Genomic DNA, 21840 nt, shown 5'->3' with positions numbered 1-21840 from the left:
TCCAGACCTCAGTTTCCTGGTCTGTAATGTGGGGATATCGCATGCACATTTCTCGGGATATGAGTGTGAGATTAAAGTGAGTTAGCATACCAAAAAAATGCTTAGATCAGTTTCTGGCACCTAAGAACAATTTAATCAGTGCTCACGAATATGATTATTTGTTGAGTGAATGAATGAATGGATGACGAATGAATGAATAGGTCTGAGGTCTAATCTTCCTTGAAATTGCCTTGCCTGTTTGTTTCCAGAACGAGTTTTGTCTCCAGCCCCTTCTCCTGAATAACTATATATGTTTGTTTATTCTGTTTATTGTCAATGTCCCAGGATGAGAATAAAATCTCCAGGAGAGTGTGGGTTGTTTATCCTATACAGGGCTGAACCTACCATCTGGGGCGGCGGGGAGGGAAGAGGGTTGGCAAACATTTTCTGTGAAAGGCTGGATAGTAAATATTCTAGGCTCTGCTTATGTCATTCCATCTTTGTGCAACGAATTAACTCTTCAGTGCTCAGCTCTGTCCATGGATTGTGAAAACAGCCTCTCAAATTCTCTTAAAAGATGGGCCTGGCTGTGTTCCAATAAAACTTTATTCACAAACACAGGCAGACATAATTTGGCCCAAAGGTGTCGTCCGCCAACCCTTAAAGATACTAAAAATACTGGATTCAGTAATGCAAGAATTTCACACATTTTTCACCTGCCACTGAAGTTTCTTCTTTTGGTTGTTTAAAACCTCTTAAATCTTTTTCTTTTTTTAAAGATTTTATTTATTCACTTGACAGGTAGAGATCATAAGTAGGCAGAGAGGCAGGCAGAGAGAGGGGGGAGGAAGCAGGCTCCCTGCTGAGCGGAAAGCCCGATGCGGGACTAGATCCCATGACCCTGAGACCATCACCTGAGCGGAAGGCAGAAGCTTTAACCCACTGAGCCACCCAGGCGCCCCTTAAAATATTTTTAAAGAGGTTTTAAACAGGGGCGCCTGGGTGGCTCAGTGGGTTAAAGCCTCTGCCTTCGGCTCGGGTCATGATCCCGGGGTCCTGGGATCGAGCCCCGCGTCGGGCTCTCTGCTCAGCGGGGAGCCTGCTTCCTCCTCTCCCTCTGCCTGCCTCTCTGCCTACTTGTGATCTCTCTCTGTCAAATAAATAAATAAAATCTTTAAAAAATATATATTTTAAAACTCCCAGCTTGTGGTCCATGAAAACCAGGCAGCGGGCAGAACTTGGCCCGCAGGTCGGAGTTTGGGGACCCCAGACTGAGACTATGCCGGGACGTCCTGAAGGCCCCATTAGTGTCGCCGAAATTTAGCCTTCCGGGAGCAGCGCCACCCACCGGGAGCCCCGCGCGCTTCCCGCTCGCCAACCCTCCGAGCAGCGCGCTCCTCCCGCCAAGCCACGCCCTCCTTCGCGGCGATTGGCCAAGCCTCGCCCTCATCCTCGCAAGGGGACGCCCCCTCTGACGGACACTGCGGGCAGCCAATGGAGTACCGCAGGGCCTCCTGGCGCCCGTGGGAGGCGGGCGTAGGCGGGCCGTTGAGGGGTGGGGCGTGGAGCCTGGTAACCGTTGCCGGTAACAACGCCCCGCCCCATCGCGGCGGGCTGGCTGGCGGGCGGGCGCGCGAGGCAGGCGGGCGGGCGGCGGGAGCGGGAGGAGGAGCGGCCGCCGCCGCCACCGCCGCCGCCATAGAGACTGTAGCCGTGGAGACTGTTACTTACCAACGGGGACCAACACGCAGCCGTCGCTGCTGCCGCCGCGGGAGCCGCTGCCCGAACCCCCGGCCCGAACTCCAGGTGACCGATGCGACCGCCCGGGGCCCGGCCCGACCGGGGAGTGCGGGGGGCGGCGGGGATCCGGATCGGGGGGTCGGGACGTTCACCCCAAACGTCCGGGGTGGCGCGCCCGCGGGACCCGTCCCTTCAGCCCAGTTCGCAGCGCGGCGGCGTCTGGGGGAGTCTGGGAACCACCCTCCGCCCTTTTACCCAAACTCGGGGGCAAGTGGGAACCGTCGCCTCACTTTTCAGAAAACTTCCTGAGGTGGGGGCCCCCGAGATCCCTCTCTCGCTCTTACCCTCTCACTCTTACCAAGTCCCCGACTTGGGTGTGCCCCGGGACCCCTCAAACTTTTACCTTCAAACTCCCTGAAGTGGGGCTCCCGGGAACCTCCTCTTACTTCACCCCCAAATCCTGACGTTGGGGGCGCCCAGGGACCACTCTCTCACTTCCTCTCAAGCCCCTACCTTAAACTGCCGGAATTGGGGGCTCCTGCAGACCCCTCTTATCTTTTACTCCCCAAGTCTCTGAAATTGGGGTCCCCGGGGGCCCCCCTCTCAATCGCGAGGGCCTGGAAGACTCCTTTTCACTTTTGCCCCAATTTCCTGGATTTGGGGTGTCTTGGGGACCGTCTTCTCATTCTGACCCCTCCCTCCAGAATTGTGAGCTTGAGGGCTCCCGTGGGACCCGGTTCTCACTGTTTACCCAAAAGTCGATGCGCTTGTCTTGGCGAAAACGCCCCCCTCCCTTACTCGCCCCAGACTCACCGAGAATCAGACTCCCCCGGGACCCGTTTCTCACCTCTTTACCAAAAATCCTCGTGGTTAGGCTCTTCGGACCCTCCTCCCCTCTCTCCCTTTGAGCCCCACATTCCAGAGTTTGGGGGATCCTGTGCCCGCCAGGGCTTCCACCCCGCTCGGGAAGCCCCTTTGCACAGCCGCCGCTCCCCTATTTGGACTGATCTCCAAGCGAGGAGAGTTTCCCCAGAAGTTGTGTGCGTGTGCGTGTGCGTGTGTGTGTGTGCGTGCGTGTGTTTTAATGTACTGACTTACTTTTTTAAAGAGCCTAACCTGTGGCCCAAAACTGCTCGGTGACATTTTCTCCTGGGATTGTGTGAGTGCGTGTGTGTTTGTGAATTTGAACCCCACCCCTAACTCCCCCTCCCCCCCCCCCAAGCGCACTCGGCACACACAGACACACAGACACCCCCCCCCCCCCGCCCCCCAAATACGCTATTCCTTTCCCCTCCTGAGAGAAGCCAGGGGCTCCCTCCCCACCGGTCCCTGTTGGCTGTTTTCGCTGCTGCACTAGGAAAGTTCGGTTTCCCCATCCTAGTGGCTATTTCAAGGGCCCCTGGGGCCGAGGTGCCCCTGCCGTTCCAGCGGAGGCGGGGGTGGTTCACCGTCCTAATTTTAACCTCCTGGTTGCCCTGCAGGAATGAGGGAGGGAGTCCAGGTCCGCGTTCTCCATAGACCTCCTGCCTGCTTCTGGCTGTTTTCATGGTGCACCCCCAGCACACACGCACGCGCATAACACAACTATTTCTTGCTCGGTGCGATTAACCGGCGGTGCAGACTTCCCTGAGTTTTTTCCCCTCCCAGCCAGCTTTATCTCGGCAAATCCAAAATATCAAACTTTATGTAAGACACTCGGTTTCAACTAAGACTCCCCCAACTAAATCATTATGCTAATAATAATGACCCCAAAAGCAACAACAAAACCTTTTTTTTTTCCCCCTGCGCATATTGTCAATATGTTTTTATCCCTCGGCTTCATGCTCTGAAACACTGTTTGTGTGCTTCTGTAAAGACCCTTACCCTCCATCCTGGGAGTATCAGGGCTGGCTGCCTGTTCTTTCTCCCACTTGAGTTTAAAAATGTGAGCTCCCCCACCCCCAACCAAGAATCCAGTTTCTTTAGTCACTGATCACTGCTATCTTGGCCAGCCAGTGAGCTTGGTAAATACCAGAGGGGACTGGGTAGTTTTCAAAAAAAGATTTCCGATACATGATGGACAAGCCGACTGTGTCTGTGGTCCTGGGCTATTCGGCTGGTTGAGGCTGGGAGTGAGTCCAGATACCGTTTGCTTCTGCAGTAAAAGCAAAACTGAATTATTTAGCTTTTAGGTACGTTCCTCTTGTGTGCCGGATAAACTCCAAAGGAGCATCTGGGAGCAGGGGGACAGTTATTAATTACACTAAGCAACAGAACGAGTTCTTTGAAATTCTATTGATATTTGCACTCTGGGCTAAGGACATACATTGCCTCTTTTTTCAAAGATTTTATTTATTTGAGAGGGAGTGCACGAGCAAGGCAGGGGCAGAGGGAGAGGGAGAAGCAGACTTTCCGCTGTTGGGCTCCATCCCAGGACCCTGAGATGGACCCTGAGATGGACCTGAGCCGAAGGTGGCCGCTTAATCGACTGAGCCCCCCCAGGCGCCCCAGGACATACATTATTACCTTAATATTCAGCTTTTAGCATGTTTCTCACCAAAGCATGGCCGGGCTGGGGCCAGTCACCAGAAATGCAGATGCTGGGAAATATCTCATTCCTATGAGCTAATTTGAACTTTCAGAGTTGAGTTAAATTAATTCTTATTCATCGATATTTAATTAATTGAACTTCGGTTAATGTTATAACTGAGTCAAAATTTGGAATGTACCGCTGAGATTTTTATAGACATTTGCGGTTGTTTTCCTCGTAAAATTCCAGGGCCAGTAGGAACCGTATCTTATCACTTTGACTCTTTTTAATTAACTGCAAGGTGACCACTTATTTAAATAATGCTTATTTGTAAAATGTGAACTATTTAAAAGACAAGGAAAGTTCGCCAAGAAATCATCTTGCTAGTTGGGACCCTTGCCAGACTTGGGGGGCCTAAGGTGTAAGGCCCGAGGCACCCCGCAGACACATCCGCATTTCCACTCCAGGCTGCGGACATTCCACCCAGTGGGTCCGTAAGGACCAGAACCTGAATCCAGTTCGGGTCAGATTTTATCTGTGCCAAACTGACAAAAAATTTTCCAGTTTTCAGAGCCTCTTGGAGATCGGCATTGTTATAAGGGATTGTGGACTGATGTATTTAAAAAGCCTTTGGACTCCCTCTCTGTCATTTAAAGGATGAGTCTCTGTCCCAGGCCAAGTTCTCTATAGACACGTGCCTGGCACCGGGGGTGTCCTTCCTTTGCTGAATGAGTGAATGAACGGAGTATGCGCGGGGAATGACAGAGGACACTGACAACCACTGACATGCTTCTTGGAGAACGCAAGAGCCGCAAGGGAATCCTTACAGGGGTGGGGGGCGAGGGGAGAAGGGAAGGAAGACCCAGGCTCTTCCTTGAAGAGAATTAGGGTGCGTGGGATAAGGAGTAGGGGACAGAGGGTGGGGAGAAGAGCCAGGGAGAGAGCCCCACAGGTCTGGGGATCGTCTGGGCCTGGGAGGCATGGTCTGCCTAAGAGAACGAGGAAGATCTTTCTCATAGATGGATTTCTGACAGCCCACCTAAGCACAAGGTGGCCAAACCGAGCTCCCCATGGGAGCTTCAATCTGCTCGTCCAGGCCCTGCACCCCGTTAGTGAGGACCGGCCGGCTTCTCCTGGTGGATGAGGCCAGCACTTGGTCGTCGGCCTCTTTTCTCGCGAACCATCAGCAAATGGTCCAACCGTACCGATCAGTGGCGATCTGGAACCTGACCGAGCCTCACCACCTCCGCTCCCAGTCCCCGCTCCAGGCCCGATGGATGGATGGCCCCGGCCTGTTTGTTAGCCAGGTCGGGGTGCAGGAGGGGGTCATATTACCTTCCTTGTGTTTCCCTCAGCGCAGAACCCTCCCATGGCTCCCGTCTCACCCCGAGCAAAGGCCAAAGTCTCTTCCCACTCTGGGCCTCTCCACCCCAGTCCTCTGTGGCCTCATGCCTGACACTGAACTTGCCCATCGCTCCACTTCAACCCCTCAGGCCTCTTGGGAGTTCCTCAAGCTTTCTGCCTAGAAAGCTCTTCACCCAAGTAAGGGGGGGGTGCTCTCACCCTGTCTTCAGGCCCCTCCCCAGGCCACCCACTCAAAAGCGACACCCACTTAGATTCCTTCCCCACTGTCTTTTTCCTTAGCCTTTGTCACTCGCGTGCGGGACGTAATGACGTAACGCACATTCATTTTTATTATCGCCATCTGGCCCCCATTAGAAGGGGGCCCCTTAAGGGGAGGAAGCTGTGCGTGATTTATTAACTTCTCTTTCCTCCGGGCGGAGCACGATTCGGACGCCGCGTGGGCACTCAGTCAGTATTGGTTAAATGAATAAATAAACAGTTTCCCGCCCACCTGTGGGGGAGGCTCACCCAGAAATGGACAGTCGCTCCTTACCTGCCATATGCCGCCGCCCCTGCGTCTCGGAACAGCTTGGATTGGACGGAGAAGGGCTCGCGTGTGCGGTGTCTCTGCTGCTTAGCCCCGGGGGCGGGGGTGCCGGGCGCTCCAGGAAAGGCGCGGCGCCCGTGAACTAGTGAATTAGGCAATCACACTATCTGTCATCGGGCATCCCTGGGCCTGGCCGCGAGTCGGCGGGCCGCAAAGACGGGCCGTTTGCTCTTTTCTCACCGTTGCTACTATTCTGGAGTAAACGAGCTGTCTTGGCCTGGGGATGGTGTTCTCGGGTTTTCTGACCCGTGCGAGTGCCGAGGAGGCATTAGGAAACTGTGTTTTGCCTGATGGAGCCGATGAGCCTCCCTGTCATTCCCGGGGGCGTGCGGGGTCGGGGTGGGGGTGGTCAGTGGCCTTCGTGAGTGTAGAAGTTCCCTGGGACAAAGATATCGTTCCGCAAGCCTTAGCGCTCGGCAGAACCACCACCAACAAAGGCCTGAGTCCCCCAGGCTTGGTTGTGGCCAAGGCCCCTTGGCATCACCCAACATCACCCCCTCGGGGGTCCCTGGCAAGTGGCCAACTCTGCCAGCAGAACTGACACCCGGGGACGTCTAGAAACTGGTTTCTCTTCTCTGTTCCCGCTGGCTCGTGGGTGCATCCTGGTCGGAGCCTGGAAACCCGCCACTCAGAGGTGAGACCCAGCCCGCTTTACATGCCAGGACTCGAGTCAGGCCCTCAGGAGCTGACAGGCTGGCCCGGCTCCTGGCTGAGCTCCCTTCGCGCTCCCCAGAACGCATTCCTGCCTTATGATACACGGGTTTCGTGCATTCGAAATCCCTGCCGTGCGCCCTGGCAGCTCTTGTTTCTTATTTTCAATTTTCTTGATTCCCTTGACTTTCCGAGAAATAATGTTGACTCCCCAAACCTTAGGTGGTACATTACAGCAAAGGGTTATCAGACACTGTGAGTCAGACCACACCTGCCGTAGTCCGTGTTTAAAAAAATGGGGAAAAATTCATACAGCCGTTAAAAACGCATCGTACTTCATGGAAGCCCTGGTACAGTGGTTGTTCTCACTTCTGTGCCCGGCGGCCCAGGCATGCTATGGGCAGTAAGCCTGTAAGACCGAGGCCTCTGCAGTTACTTTGAGCGTGTGCACAGTTTGAGCGTGTGTACGTGTGGAAGAATTAGGCCACTGGGCCCAGGGTTGCCCTTCTGGAGGTGACAGTTGAGTTGAGACTGAAAGGAGGAGGAGGAACAGCCGCGTGGAGGTCAGAGGGAAGAGCCTTCCAGGCCTGGGGTGGGGGTCAGGTGCAAAGGCCCCGTGGCTGGAGGACACAGCGGGACCCCGTTGCGGCAGACAAAGGCAGCCGTGAGGTTGATGCCTGGTGAGCAAAAGGAGGAAAGCAGAGGTCCCCAAAGGCCATGGGGGGAGAGTCTGGATGCTATTCTGAGTACAAATTAGATGGTCTAAGTCCAGGGCTGCCCGGTGGTGGCCAGCTGTTTACTGGAAGAGCTGCTTTCTGGACATCTGACTTCTGTTCGTTCCTTCATTCTTCGGAGTCAAGCACCAGCCTCAGAGGCTACAAAGACCAAGCGCAACGAGGAGAGGAAGACAGTCTCAGACGTGGTGGTGCTGGACGTCGCCGTGGGGCAGGCCGTTGGGTGGGGACAGTGGGGCGGTTGGGCTGGGTTCAGGGTACAAGGGAGATGAGAGCAGGTGTCAGAAAACTACGGCCCCCCAGGTCCATTCCCGCCTGCAGCCGGTGCCCGTGGGTAATGCTTTCTTGGGACTCAGCCCTGACTGCTCATTTACACACCACCTCTGGCTGCTTCTGCAGGGGAACCGCAGAGTGTTTGTAACAGAAGCACAAGGTGACCAGCAAAACCTAAAGTATTTACTGTCTGGGCCTTTACACGAAAAGTGTGCTGAGCCCTGGCTGGACGAGTGGGGCTTGTCTCTGGCGCTGGGCCGAGACCGTGGCAACGTGGCTTTGTGCTCCGGCACGATTTGGGAGGGTCTGGAATCTGGAGTCATAGTCCAGGCGATGGGCGACAGGGGCCTGCCGGACAGCACAGGCCAGGGGGCGCTGGGGAAGACAGCAGCTCCTTCTCAGGGCTCAGGGACTTAGGGACTCACTGGGCCAAGAGTCCAGGGGGGTGGTTCCAGGCGCCCAACGTTGGGGATCTGGCACAGTGTGTCACTGCGGTGAGTCAGGGACCGCGGGAGAAGCTGGTGTCACACGGGCAGGGAAAGTAATGAGTTCCCTCGAGGGCTCAGCCGGCTTGAGGCGTCTCAAGGGGACATCCGGGTGGGGACGGCTTTCCAGTAGGCAGCTGCATTGCAGGATCTGGAGCTACCTGGGCAGGTGCAGGCTGGGGGTTAGCTCCTCGGAGCCGTCAGAATACAGGTGGTCCTCTCAGCCGTCCGAGGAGTGGGTACGAGTGAGGACAGAAGCAGGAACCAACGAAGAGTCAGCAGAGGAAAGTGGTTTTTTTTTAAATTGTGGCAAAATACACGGGACGGACAATTTGCCGTTTTACCTATAGTCAGGTGTGCAGTTTGGCGGTACTGAGTGCATTCGCGACGGCCTGTGGTCCCTCGTTTCAAAACGTCTTCGTCACCCAACTAGAAGCTCTGTCCCCAGGAGCAGAAACTCCCAGTTCCCTCGCCACCTTCCCAGGCCCCTGGTAGTCTTTAATCTACCTTCCGTCCCTCTGAATTTACCTTTTCTAGATGTTTCTAGAACGTTTCTAGAACATGTGTCCTTTGGTGTCTGGCTTTTCTCACTGCGCACAAAGGCCTCCAGGTTCACCCACATCGAGCGTGTGCCAGAATGAAAGCCCGGAGTGTGGATGGGCCACACCGTGTCCGCCCACTCACCCGCTAGTGGACACGTGGGTTGTGGCCACCATTTGGCTACTGTGACAAATGCCGGACGGAGGAGATCTTGAAGGGATTTTGAGGCGGAAAGGGGAGCAAGGCAAGGACCGAGCCCCGAGGAGAGAGAGGTCCGTAGAGACCAGGAGGATTAGACGAGACCCGCCCCGTGGAAGGAAAGGAAACAGCCAGTCCCCAGCCACAGACAGAGGCCCGGCTCCCGCGCGCCTGTCTCCGCCGCACACTGTTGAAATCCTACTAGTGACAGAGTCCGCTGCTAGAGTTGTCGTCACACCCAGTTCTGTTCTAATTTTTACAGTGCAAACTGTTTATCTTCTAGAAGCAGTGCCGTGTTTCTAGGCTGCGTTTCTGTCTGAAGGGTGACCCGCAGAGGAAGGGCTGGGAAGCAGCCGCCCCCGACATTACCAGCCCGCAGATAGGTGCTCCTGCTCCTGCCCAGCCGGTGAGAACCCAAGGGAAGGGCCAGGCAGCGCTTCCCCCTCTCCATCCTCAGAACATGGGCAGATGTAGCCTGCTTCCAGGTCAAAATAGATTTGGAACCCCAGACCCACGGAAGATAGCCTCAAGTATGTGCTTCTGATTTTCATTTATTTTTTTTTTAAAAGATTTTACTTATTTATTTGATAGACAGAGATCACAAGTAGGTAGAGAGGCAGGCAGAGGGAGAGGAGGAAGCAGGCTCCCTGCCGAGCAGAGAGCCCGATGCGATTCAGGGCTCCATCCCAGGACTCTGGGATCATGACCTGAGCCGAAGGCAGAGGCTTTAACCCACTGAGCCACCCAGGCGCCCATGCTTCTGATTTAAAAAAAAAAAATTTTTTAATTTATTTGACAGAGAGAGAGATCTCTCAGGTAGGCAGAGAGAGAGGAGGAAGCAGGCTCCCCGCCAAGCAGAGAGCCCGATGCGGGGCTCCATCCCAGGACCCTGGGATCATGACCTGAGCCAAAGGCAGAGGCTTTAACCCACTGAGCCACCCAGGCGCCCCCATGCTTCTGATTTTTCAAATAATTTTTCATTTTCTAGAAGAATTCACCTTCGTGGGGACTTCTGTGTATGAATTGCTCTCCGGGAGTCTCTGTCCTATGTGCGCCCCCCTGCAGCGAGCTTCCGAGGAGCTCGCGCTCGGTCGAGTACTTAGTGTGTCCCGTAGCCTCGGGGGCCAGGTGAGGGCGGTCGAAGATGCCGCGGGAGTGGGAAACGGCCGGCTGCCCGTGGCAGCTGAGCTACGGCGGGAACAGGAGCTCTTTCAGCAGCTTCTCCGTTGTGTGACTCACGGCCTGGTTGTCCCGGCAGCTCTGGAAATGCCTCGCAGGAGGACATAGAAAGTATTTCTGGAAGCCCCGCGTGACTTGGCTGCTTGCTCATCCCACTTTACACCTGGGCACACGTCTTTCGGCTGGACAGTGCCCTCTGGGGCGGGGGGGTGGGGGGGGGCAAAGGTTCCTGGATTGGCGGTGATTTCATGTCACAGACTGCAGGGGGCGGGCGGGGGTCAGAGGGCCCGCAAGGCAGCGACAGGGCAGCGACATGGTGTCCCCCCCCCCCCCCGCCCCCGGGATGGCAGGCTCCCACCTTCCTCCCACCTGGGTGGTCTGCCCAAGCCTGGCGTCTGTCCTCATTCTAGCCACAGGGGTGACCGGAGTCTTCGTCCCTCCCCATGCCGTGGGCAGGCGCCCCGGCCGCCCCCAGCTCTGGAAGCAGTACTTAATGCTTGGGTGCCAAGGAGCAAGGAGCGTGCCCCGCCGACCCCCTGTCCGTGCACAGAGCCTGGCTGCCCGGCCTCCGATGATGCTTCCTGTCCGGTCTCTCCTCCCACCCGCCTTCTGGGCCGCGGCAGAGGGTCGCATGGGGACGTTCTGCTCCCAGAGGCCAAGCCCCCAGGCCTTTGCTGTAACCACGTGGTGCTCAGCTCAGCGTTCAAGGCCGTTTTGAGCCTCAGCTCCTTTTCCTCGTGGGTCAGTCCTCCAGATGGACTCAGCACACCTTACACGGGTCTCCTGCTTTTGGCTGCCCTCTCTCTGAACTGTCAAGTCTACTCAGCAAAATCTTTTCTCTCAGGACCCTTGCCTGGGGCTCTCTTCCCGGGGAAGCCCAAGACCCGACGTAGCGAGCCGGACGGACAGATGTTAGGACCAGGTTCGGGTCTCTCCAGTGCCTTCAGGATGCTGAGCTTCCACTGGCCTCCGTCGGCCAGGGGCGCGCACCCCTTCCCCCCAAGTCGTGACAACAGCTGTGTCTGCAGGCAAGTCCGAATGTCCCCTGCGGGGGGAGAGTTAACCCTATTGGGGACCCTCGGATTCTTCGGCCAGAAGGGGTGTGACTGCCGCATTGCTGCAGCCCGAGGCTCCTTGGACATGTGGTAGTGCTTTGTGGAATGTTCTGGGTCGTAAGCTCCTGGAAGACAGGGGCAGCGGGGCCTGCCACACTTTCCACGGGGCTTCATGTTTGCCTCAGACACCGGAGCCCAGAGCGTTCTTCCGAGAGTGAGGCCCGCATCAGGTAACGGCAGCCTTTGGTTTTAGCAGAAATCAGACATCGTGAAACCCTTGCCTGAGCTCCAGTATCCTTAAAAACGCCATGTTTTCGATTCAGTCAAGATTAACATTCCAGTCCTTTCGAGACGTAGTGTTCCTTTACCAAATCGCCAAAGAAATCTTCATCGAAGGCCCTTACCATTCATTGACTCCCCTTTTTGCTCCGCTAAAATCGCAAGTCACGTTCTTTTCCAGAAAGTGCAGGGACCTTAGCTGGGGGGATGGAGCCTTAGAACCCAGCCACAGCTGGGTCCTCCGAAGGAGCCGTGTACACAGTGGAGAATATTAAATGTCTCGTTCTGTGTCTAAGCCAATTGCAGCTTCTCAATTCGTGCTTGTTCTGCTGTGGAACTTTCGAAAGATTTCACCTGATCAGAAAGTTGATGTGAAACAAATCCTGGTCATCGTGGCCATCAGAATTGTCTCATCCTCAACAGGTGGCCCTCGCGTTTTGGGCAGGTTTGGAAGGCTGCCCTGCTGGGCTGGAGGACGTAGTTACTGAGGACCCCTTGAGGTTGTAGGTAAATATTTGTAACCCTGGCTCGCTTCCTGAAAGATCCATTTCCCCAGCGCTGTTCCCCAGCTCGGGAGCTGTTCCCAGTGGCAGGTGCTGGTTCAAGGTCATGGGCCCCGTGGTGGCGGTGGATGTGTGTGGGGTGAGTGTGGACGGAAGCTCATCTGATTAAAGGCACTCCCCCTCCCGTGGCCCCTTTTCGTCTTATCTTTGAAAGTGCGAACATGAGCCAAGTACCCACCCAGGCTGGGGCGAGCCCCCACTTCTGAACTTTCTGCCGCGGAGTTCCAGATTCTAGTTAGACCGTCACGTTTCTCGCTGGGAAGAGAAGTACCTGTTAACTCCGGTCAAAGTAGAAAGCAGTTAACAGGCTGGGATGCCCTTCAGGGAGAGCAAGGCCCCCCCTTGTTGTTTGCCGGTAGAGACCCTGAGATAACTGTATGTTCACTTGTCCATTTCCGAAGCTCTTAGCTAAAATGACACATGCCATCCTTTAGTGTGCCCTTGACCTTCTCTGAGACCTTCCAGTGCTGTAGGGATTCTTGTCCAGGAGAGCTGGAGACACCTGGATGCAGGAACGTATTTTCAAGCAGCCGTGGTTCGTGTCCCCCCCGTGAGCCCTGCTTCCCTGGATCCCGGGCGTTTCCAGCAGAGACTGCCTTCTGCAGCCGGGATGGGTGAGGGGAAGCCGCCTGGCAGCCCGGCACTTCTGACAAATCCCTGTGCTTAGACCCAGAGGGAGGGTTTTTCAAGAAAGGCAGAGAGTGGCCTGAAGATGAGGCGGGGAAGAAAGAGCAGCCAGCCCTTAGCAGTCAGAACCGTTAGGTCCCAAGGTTATGTTTTAAAAATAAAGGGTTGCCACGGCCTCCTACCCTGAGCACCTACCATATGCTTGGCGTTTTACACGCATTCCTTCTAACCCTGGCACGGCCCCAGCAGGGTCAGTCGGATCAGCAGGCCTGGACGAGGGGAAAAAATGCCTCCCGTGCTTCCTGGCCCCTTGGGTGGGGAGCCGAGGAGTCCTTCCTCCTGCGGGACCCAGCTCCGCTTGCTTTTTGGCCTCAGGGTCGCGCTCGGTCAGCGCTCGCCTTCTCTTCCCTGTAGCTTTAGAGCGGGTGAGCCCAGGGCCGGTGAGGACAGCAGCGCTGCGAGCGAAGGGGAGACGATTATCTTGCTACCGTCATCTCAGTGGTCAGCTTTGAAGGCGGGGGTCCCCCTGCCTTCTCCCCTCCCCCCCACCCCCCACCACCTGCATGTCCCCTTCGGACCCCGTCCTTCCCATTCCTGCTCGTGCCGTTCTAGTTCAGATCCTCTAGCCGAGCTTCCGACTGCTGCCCTCGGGAGGACGTGCGCCGGCGCGGGCCCTCCGGTCCGCCTTCTTCCGACCCTTTCATGCTCCCACTGCCCTCAACAGTGGCCTAAAGTGGCGGCTGGTTGGGGGGGAGGAGGGTGTTGTGCGAAGCATGACGTCTTTGTGCGACACTATGGCATATCAGTGCATTGAATGACATGCGCTCGCAGTGTTTTTAGTAAATAAAACATGATTAAATTACGAAATGGGATCGCGGCGCGCAGTGGCCACCAACAGCTCACGTCCTTTAAAACCTCTGCCGTCCAGTCTGGCACGACGGGCTGGCCCAGTGTTTCCCAGCGATGGGGGACTTGTAGAGCGCGTTGTGTTGTGTTGTGTACTGCTGGTCGCTAGCAGAGAAGAGGAAACCTGTACCAAGAGCTTAAGAAATATTTGTAGGGTAAATTGGCTTTAATTGGAGAAATACATCCATGATGTGTTTTTCTGCAAATCGGCAAAAGTGCCGTTACTTCATTTGAGCAGAGAGAGCCCACAGAATCTTTTAGTATTCCAAGCGAAGTGGGGCGGAGGGGGTTTCAGCAAACGTTCTCTAGCAAGGACCCGATAGTAAATATTTTAGGCTTTGGGGGCTAACCAGGTCTCTATCTACAACTACTCGCTCTGCCCTTGATGACATAAAAACGCGTGAGTGTGGCCGCGTGCCAATCAAACTTCATTTACGGGCACTGAAATGTGAATTTCATATCATTTTCATGGATCACAAAATATTTTGACTCTGATTTTCTTTTAATAGCCATTGACGAATATAAAGACCATCCTTAGCTTCTGGGCCATGCAAAACCAGGCGCTGGACTGGGCGGGGCTTGGCTGGGCGGGGGCCCTGGTCTGCTGACCTCTGCCCCGTGGGACGGAGTCCAGGAGCTCCACCCGGCATTCCCAGCCTTCCTCCGGGTGGCCCCGCCTGTTTTACCCCAAAAAACCCCCCTCCTGTGCCCTCAGCTCCAACCCGCTCAGTGTCTTTGCCCTTCTCGCGTCCAGGCCACTGCACACACCCTGCTGTGCCCTGCTCCTGCTCTTGAACTAGTCCCTCCTCCCCGTGTGCCCCACCCACCGCGACCTTGGTAGACCCTGCCCCTCCCGCAAAGTCCAGCATAGGACTGTTCCAGATTTTCTGCCCCAGGTTTATGGTGCCAGGTCCCAGCTGGAGTCTGTACCTGTCCCCTGTGCCACAGAGTCACTGGCGCAGCTCCTTTTCTCTCCCGAGATGAAAGGACAGAGACCACGTCTCACTGGCTTTGTGGGACACCAGATAGAGGAGTTACTTGTTGAACTGACTCAGAGTTCTTACCAGGTGCACATCTTACCAGGCTCTAGCAATCATTTTGCGTACTTTCTCGGAGCATAGGGCCTCATAAGATATTTGTGAATGCACAGTTCGGTGATTCCTTCTAGAAGTGTCCTAGATCACAGCTGTCCGGTAGAAGCGTAATGCGAGGTGCCTGTGTGATTTAAGATTTCCCAGTACCCACAGTGAAAAGTAAGAACAGGTGAAGTTAATTTGAATAACATATTTTATTCAATCCAATATGTCCAGCAAAATAGTTATTTGAACATGCGATCCACGCAAACACATTTCCATCGAGACGTTTTGCAGTCTTGTGCACGAAGTCTTTGGAATCCGGTGCCTGCGTTGCGCTCGCAGCACTTCCCAGTTTGGACGAGCTACGTGCCAGGGGCCCAGTAGCCACAGACGGCCCGAGGTGTCAAAACCAAGCCAGGCGGGACACTCGGGTCGGGTTGTCACTGTTCTTTTTAAAAGGCCACCGCTGTCTGAGCTACGAACCGGCGCTCAGACCCTTCCCAGTGCCCACGGTCTTGGGTCGGTCCCAAGGCGTGAGGAGCCCCGCCCACCTGACTCTAGGGTTTTCTATTCTGTGAAGTGGTTGTGGTTGGGCTTTGCCCGCGGGTGTCCCCTCTGTGCCACTGAGCAGTTTGACCCAGAATTCTGTAGTGACCCTTTCAGGACTTCGGGATCCTTCTGGGCAGTCCCCAATAAGTCTGTTTCCTTCCTCTTTTACGTTAGGGAAATCATTTCATTGTAAAGCCTCCAAAGAGGGCCCAAAATTATAAAGGAAAAAAAGAGCCCCTGGCTTCCTTCTCCCCTCTTTCTCTGCCCCTCCCACCACTAACACAGTTCGGTGTGGATCCTCCGGGGTATCTTGTATGCCTATAAAACGAACACACTGACGCGTTATTATTTTTTAATTGAGATGTAACTCATATGCCATAAAACTCTCCCTTTTTTAGTATGTTCATGAGGTTATACAGTTATTACCACTGTCTAGTTCCAGAACATTCCATGACCCCAAAAAGAAACACTTCGTCTGTCCGCAGTCCTCGCCCACCCCTCCCCAGCCTCCAACACCCATGAGCCCCCTTCCTGTCCATGGCGGGGCCTGTTCTGGGTGTGTCGCCCACATGGTCTCACACCCCATGTGGCCTTCTGTGTCTGGTTCCCTCCCTGAGCATCGTGGGCTCGGGGTCCCTCCACGGGGCTGTGAGTGTCAGCAGCTTGCTCCTTTTAGAGCTAATATTTTTTCTTTATTAAAAAAAAGGACCGCAGGGCGCCTGGGTGGCTCAGTGGGTTAAAGCCTCTGCCTTCGGCTCAGGTCATGATCCCAGGGTCCTGGGATCGAGCCCCGCATCGGACTCTCTGCTCGGCGGGGAGCCTGCTTCCTCCTCTCTCTCTGCCTGCTTCTCTGCCTACTTGTGATCTCTGTCTGTCAAATAAATAAATAAAATCTTTAAAAAAAATTTTTAAAGGATCACATTATGCCCACTTTTCTGCAACTTCGCTCTCATCTAACACTTAGTCTGTATCTGTCCTTATCGCTCTCTGTGTCGGCTTCGTTCCTTCTCGTAACTGCACGAGATCCCACTGAACCGCTCGCTGTGCCCCACGGGACGAAATTAGCACCTTATCGAGAGGCCTTGGGTTTATCCTTTTTCACTTTACCAACAACGCTGCAGTAAACATCCTTGTCCAGCGTATTTGTGCACATGTGTGGGATGTTTGCAAATGCCCGGAAGGGGAATATCTGGGTAGAAGGGACTTCCTTCCCTTCGCATTAGATCTTTTTCACTGATGTCCACGCACCAACCCTGCAGGGACAGTTCCTTTGCACTGTGTCCTTGCCTGTGCGACACCGCCCCAGCGTGTCCACCGCACCGCCTCCTCCCGCCCCCACTCACACCGTGGTCACCTTGACGAGATGCCTGTCCTTTCCCCTCAACTCCCCATCCCACCCAGAGCAGAGCGGCTCACGGACCTTGGGGCAATCTGGTGAAAACGTGTGCCCCCTCACCCCTCCTGGGATACGCACAGTGAACCCATCCATCAGATTCTGTCTGCCCTTCCGGAGGTCCGCAGACCCCTTGTCGCCCTTCTCCGGACCAGCTCCTGCTTCCGAAACTTGTTCCCCGTCCACTCTGCTCTGCCCCGTTCCGAGCCCACAGGTGGCTGACTCAGCCCCAGCCTGTCACCACGAGCTGCACCCAGGTCCGCGTGTGCCTCTGGGGAGGCCCAGCCATCCAGCCGGTTTGTGCCCACACAGGTTCACCCTTGTTGCCCTGGCTCTGAGCTGACTCTCCCCAGCGACGGCATTTTCCCGCCCCTCTGAGTTCCCCGCTGATGCCTGGTTCCAGCTCCTTGCCACCTTGGTCCTCGAGCAAAGCATTCATTCTGCGGCCCTCCCAGCACACCCGTCCCCGCAGTGCCGCGGGCCGCCCCGGGCCACCCTCCATCCATAACCTGCACCCCGGGTCCTGCCCTCCGCGTGCCAGCCAGGACCCGGCCCTGCTGCTGCATCTGCTCTTTCAGCTCGAGGCGGAAGCTCGTTCGGGCAGACCCCAAACCCTGTGCTCTGACCTCGGTCTTTCCGCTGTAGTGTAGACGCGTCCAGGTAGACGCTGTGTGGTTTGGATACCAGAAACCCAACGCCCTGATCACGGAGAAGGTTATCCATCCTTCATCTGTGTCTTCCTCTCACTTTAAAGGCAATGGGTCATAGTTTTCTGTTTACCTACCTTCTTGCCTGCCTACCTACCTGCCTTATTTAGTTTTTAAGTCGGCTCCACACCCAGCGTGGAGCCCAACGTGGGGCTTGAACTCATGACCCTGAGATCAAGACCCGAGCTGAGACCCAGAGTCGGAGACCTAATCTACTGAGCCACCCAGGCGCCCCATCTTTTTAACATCCTTTAAGATTTCTGAGACACGAACCTAATCTGGTGTCTCTTTCTTCGTGCTTCATGAGTGTAGAATATTCTAGAAACCACCCGCCCTTTCTCCAGTGGTCATGTTCACATAGGGCTGTAATTTTCTCGGCTCCAAAACTGGGCCCCGTTCTCGCTTCGAGTCATGGTGGTGAAGGGCCCTCCTCCAGCTGCCCATTTCTCCCTGGTGCCCCTCCCCTGGGTCTGTGCACCCCACTCGTCTAAGCAAACGTTTCGGCATTTCTAAAACAGACTTCCTTACATCTTAGGCTCCCTGTCACTGGAGGTTTCCAGACAGAAAGTCTCTTAGGGACTGCGTGCAAAGGGAATTGCGCTTGTTAGCAAAGTTTGTTTCTGGAAATCTTAAGAATTATTTTGACCTGAGACCCCTGGCTGGCTCAGTCTTGATCTTGGGGTCATGATTTTGAGTCCCCCGTTGGGTGTAGAGATTACTTAAAAATAAAACCTTTAATTAAAGAATGGGATTTTGAACTTACAAGTTCTCAGGCCTAATTTTCTCGTTGTTTTGAGCGGTATCACGTTTCACTTCTAAAGTAAAGCATCTAGGGACAGTTTTTGTTTATATATCCTCTGTTTTTCTGCTTGTCTGGCATTTTCCAACACATCTGCCGTGTCACCTTCCTTTAAAAATTGAGACCAAATTCACAGAACATAAAGTCGACCTTTCTTGGGGGGCACCTGGGTAACTCAGTCGCTTGAGTGTCTGACTCTTGGTTTCGGTTTGGGTCACGATCTCCGGGTGGTGAGATCGAGCCCCGCATTCAGGCTCCACACTCAACGAAGAGTCTGCTTGAGATTCTGTCTCTCTCTGTCTCCCTCTGCCCCTCCCCCTGGCTTTTGTACTCATTCCCTCTAAAATAAATAAATCTTTTTAAAAACTGGATCTTTTTAGGGCTCCTGGGTGCCTCAGCGGCTTAAGCCTCTGCCTTCGGCTCAGGTTATGATCTCAGGGTCCTGGGATCGAGTCCCACATCGGGCTCTCTGCTCAGCGGGAGCCTGCTTCCTCCTCTCTCTCTGCCTGCCTCTCTGCCTACCTGTGATCTCTCTGTCAAATAAATAAATAAAATCTTAAAAAATATATTTTAAAAACTGGATCTTTTTAAAGGACGATTTAGTGGTTTTTAGGATATCTGAAATGTTACACAACCATCATCACACCACCATCTAACTCTAGAACATTTCCCTGACCCCCCAAAGAAACCCTATTCCATTAAGCAGTCACCCCCGCAACCCCTGACACCCACGAGCCCCCTTCCTGTCCACGGATATGCCTATTCTGGACATTTCCCACATGTGGACTCACACCCTGTGTGGCCTTCTGTGTCTGGTTCCCTCCCTGAGCATCGTGGGTTCAGAGTCTGTCCCCAGAGCAGCGCCTGCGAGCGCCTCACCCCTGTTCGTGGCTGAGTAATCTTCCAGCATATGGATTGGCCACAGTCATCTGTTGATGAACATTTGGGTGGCTTCGACTTTCTGGCTGTTACCGGTAATGCTGTTGTGAGCACGTGTGGACAGGATTTTGTGTGCAGATAGATTTTCATTTCTCTTGGGTAGATACGCAGGAGTGGAGTTGCTGGGTCATATGGTCATTCGTATTCAACTTCTTGGGGAACTGCCAAGTGTTTTCCGTGGAGCTGCACCATTTTCCATTCCCACCAGCCACGAAGGAGGGCTCCAGTTCCTCCTCACCGACACGCTGCTTTCCCTTGCTTTTGTCGTAGCCAACCCAGTCGGTGTGTGGTGGTGCTTGTTTGGTCTTTACGTTCCTCTTCCAGGCGGCTAATGGTGTTGAGCATCTTCTCATGTGCTCAGTGACCATTTGTATACCTTCTTTGGAGAAATGGCTAATAAATGTGTCACCTCTCACAGTTTTCTTATCCACGTGTTTCTCTTCCTCTGTGAAATGCCCGAAGACCCTGAATTGTGAAGGTGCAGGACACACGTCAGAACTACGGCAAGGTTGGGGCCCCCAGGTGGCTCAGTGGATTAAGCCTCTGCCTTCGGCTCAGATCATGATCTCAGGGTCCTGGGATCGAGCCCCGCATCGGGCTCTCTGCTCAGTGGGGAACCTGCTTCCCCGTCTCGCTCTGCCTTCCTTTCTGCCTACTTGTGATCTCTCTCTCTGTGTCAGATAAATAAATAAAATGTTTAAAAAAAAAAAAAGAACTATGGCAAGGCAGTGGAAGGACGGCAGGGTCAGAATCGACAGGACATGGGGGCTGTCCTCCTTTACAAGAGTGTCCCTAACCATATGGGCACGGCGATTTCCAGAATGTTATTTGTAAATGAAATGTGCTGGTTGATTCCTGTCTCTTTATCCAGAACTATTTTAGTCTGTCTTTTAGAGACACAAGTCCAAACATTTGAGTCTAGTTCAGGTTCAGAAAACCAACTCCTGGGCTAAATCCAACCTGCCGCCTGATTCTGGATGGCCAAGAGCTCATAAATAACTTTTTATGTTCAAATGGTTGGAAAAAAATAAACAGAATGATAATATATTTGGAAACATACGACATCATGTGAAATTTACATTTCAGCATCCATAAATGGAATTTTGTGGGCAGATGGCCATGCTCATTAGTGTACATCTTGGTGGTGGTGGTCTTTGCCCTCCAATAGAAGCGTTGAGTAAGTGTCAGCAGGGACCATCTGACCCGCAAATATTTGCTTTGGGGCCCTTTACTGAAAAAGTTGACCAAGAGCTGGTCTAAGGAACAGTCCAGGTTATGTTCGACTAGAGCTAGTGCTAGAGTAACATCACGCGTATATAAAGACGATGCTGATTGGGAGAGTCGTGAACACCTTAGACTCTCTGCTAGTGATTAACATTACTGTATATATATTTTTTTGCTTCCTCCAATGCTAAGAGGAATGATACTTACTTTATTAGCTTCTCCTGTTTGCTGTAATTAAGCAGAGTCTTTGTCTGACCACATCCATCTTGCTGGCTGAGCCCCCTTTGCCTTTTTATGTCTCTGAGACTGTGCCTTTTTTTTTTTTTTCTTTAAATTCCACAGCACCCTGGCTTTTTTCTCCATGACATTCCTCCTCGTCTTTCAGGCCCCCAAGAGCCGGGGTCAGGTTTAGACCAAACTCTAGGATGGGAAGTTGCTCGGCGGCCGGGAAACATGTTTCTCTTCTTTCTGGTCTCTGGCTCTCCAGTACTCGAATGCCTTCTTTCGGCAGGTTGCCTCAGCTCTGGGGGGATTCGGTGTGCAAATCACGGCACCCGGGAGTGATTTCTGAGATGAGTTACTGCTGCAGGTGCAAGGAGGTGGGCTCCCGCGTGGGAGACACCGACGTCTCTAACCACCGACGTCTCTAACCACTCGTCTTCTTATTGCAACACACTTGTAACAGTGACGCAGAAGAAGTAAACATGTGTGATGGTTCATCAGTAAGGAGCAAAGCCGGTGTTTAGAGATCAAAAAACGCTATTTCCACATTTCGGCCATTTCCGACTGTGCTAAAATCCCACTTAAAATGAATTCTGCATGATCTCAAAATCTTCTGTTGTAGCCCAGTTTTTTTAGAGTTAAGACATTCCTAGGAATCACTGCTTGAGCCAGGACTGGGGTTGGGCTTCTCTGGGATAAGCTTGGGGGAGCTGGGTGGCTCAGTCACTTGGGCATCCGTCTTCTGCTCCAGTCGTGGTGTCGGGGTCCTGGGATCGAACCCCATGTCGGGCTCCCCACTGGGAGGGGAGTCTGCTTCTTCCTCTCCCTTTGCCCCTCTCCCTTCTCGTGGTCTCTCTCTCTCTCTCTCTCTCTCCCTCCCTCTCTAATAATAAAAAAAAAAAGTCAGTGGGACCTCCCCTTAACCTCCTTGTTGCTAGCAAAGATGGCAAATTAGGTATGTTTTCTTGGTTCAGCTGGGGTGGACCCTATAAAAAAATGTGAGTTCTTCCTTCTCCTCTCTATTTCCCGCTGGCAGATGTTTCTTTCTCAGGTTGCAAATCTGTGGCAGTCCTGGGCTTGGTGGCCTGTGGGTTAATTATTGCCGAGGTGGTCATTGAAGGAATAGCTACTTCAGCATATACTACTATACATAGTATATACATATATACTACTATAGCACAACCCATTTCTGGACTGTTTGAATTCCTAAATGTGGGCTGGTGGGAAAGAAGCCTAGCTGCCTTCAGACTGTGGCTTCCTGC

General features: G+C 53.8%; 1 protein-coding gene across 6 annotated transcripts in view; it reads left to right on the top strand.

Annotated features, from left to right (window-relative positions):
* Positions 1-1597: 1597 nt before the first annotated feature.
* Positions 1598-21840, top strand: part of RFX2 (regulatory factor X2) — a 91220-nt gene continuing 70977 nt past the window's right edge. For all 6 annotated transcript variants that reach the window (XM_045990194.1, XM_045990191.1, XM_045990193.1 and 3 more), the window contains exon 1: positions 1598-1785. The gene's annotated coding sequence lies outside the window, so the exon portion shown is untranslated. The remainder of the gene's footprint in view (positions 1786-21840) is intronic.

This window comes from Meles meles, chromosome 20 (assembly GCF_922984935.1).
Source record: "Meles meles chromosome 20, mMelMel3.1 paternal haplotype, whole genome shotgun sequence".
Lineage (NCBI taxonomy): Eukaryota > Metazoa > Chordata > Mammalia > Carnivora > Mustelidae > Meles > Meles meles.
This window is presented reverse-complemented; position numbering and strand designations above follow the sequence as displayed.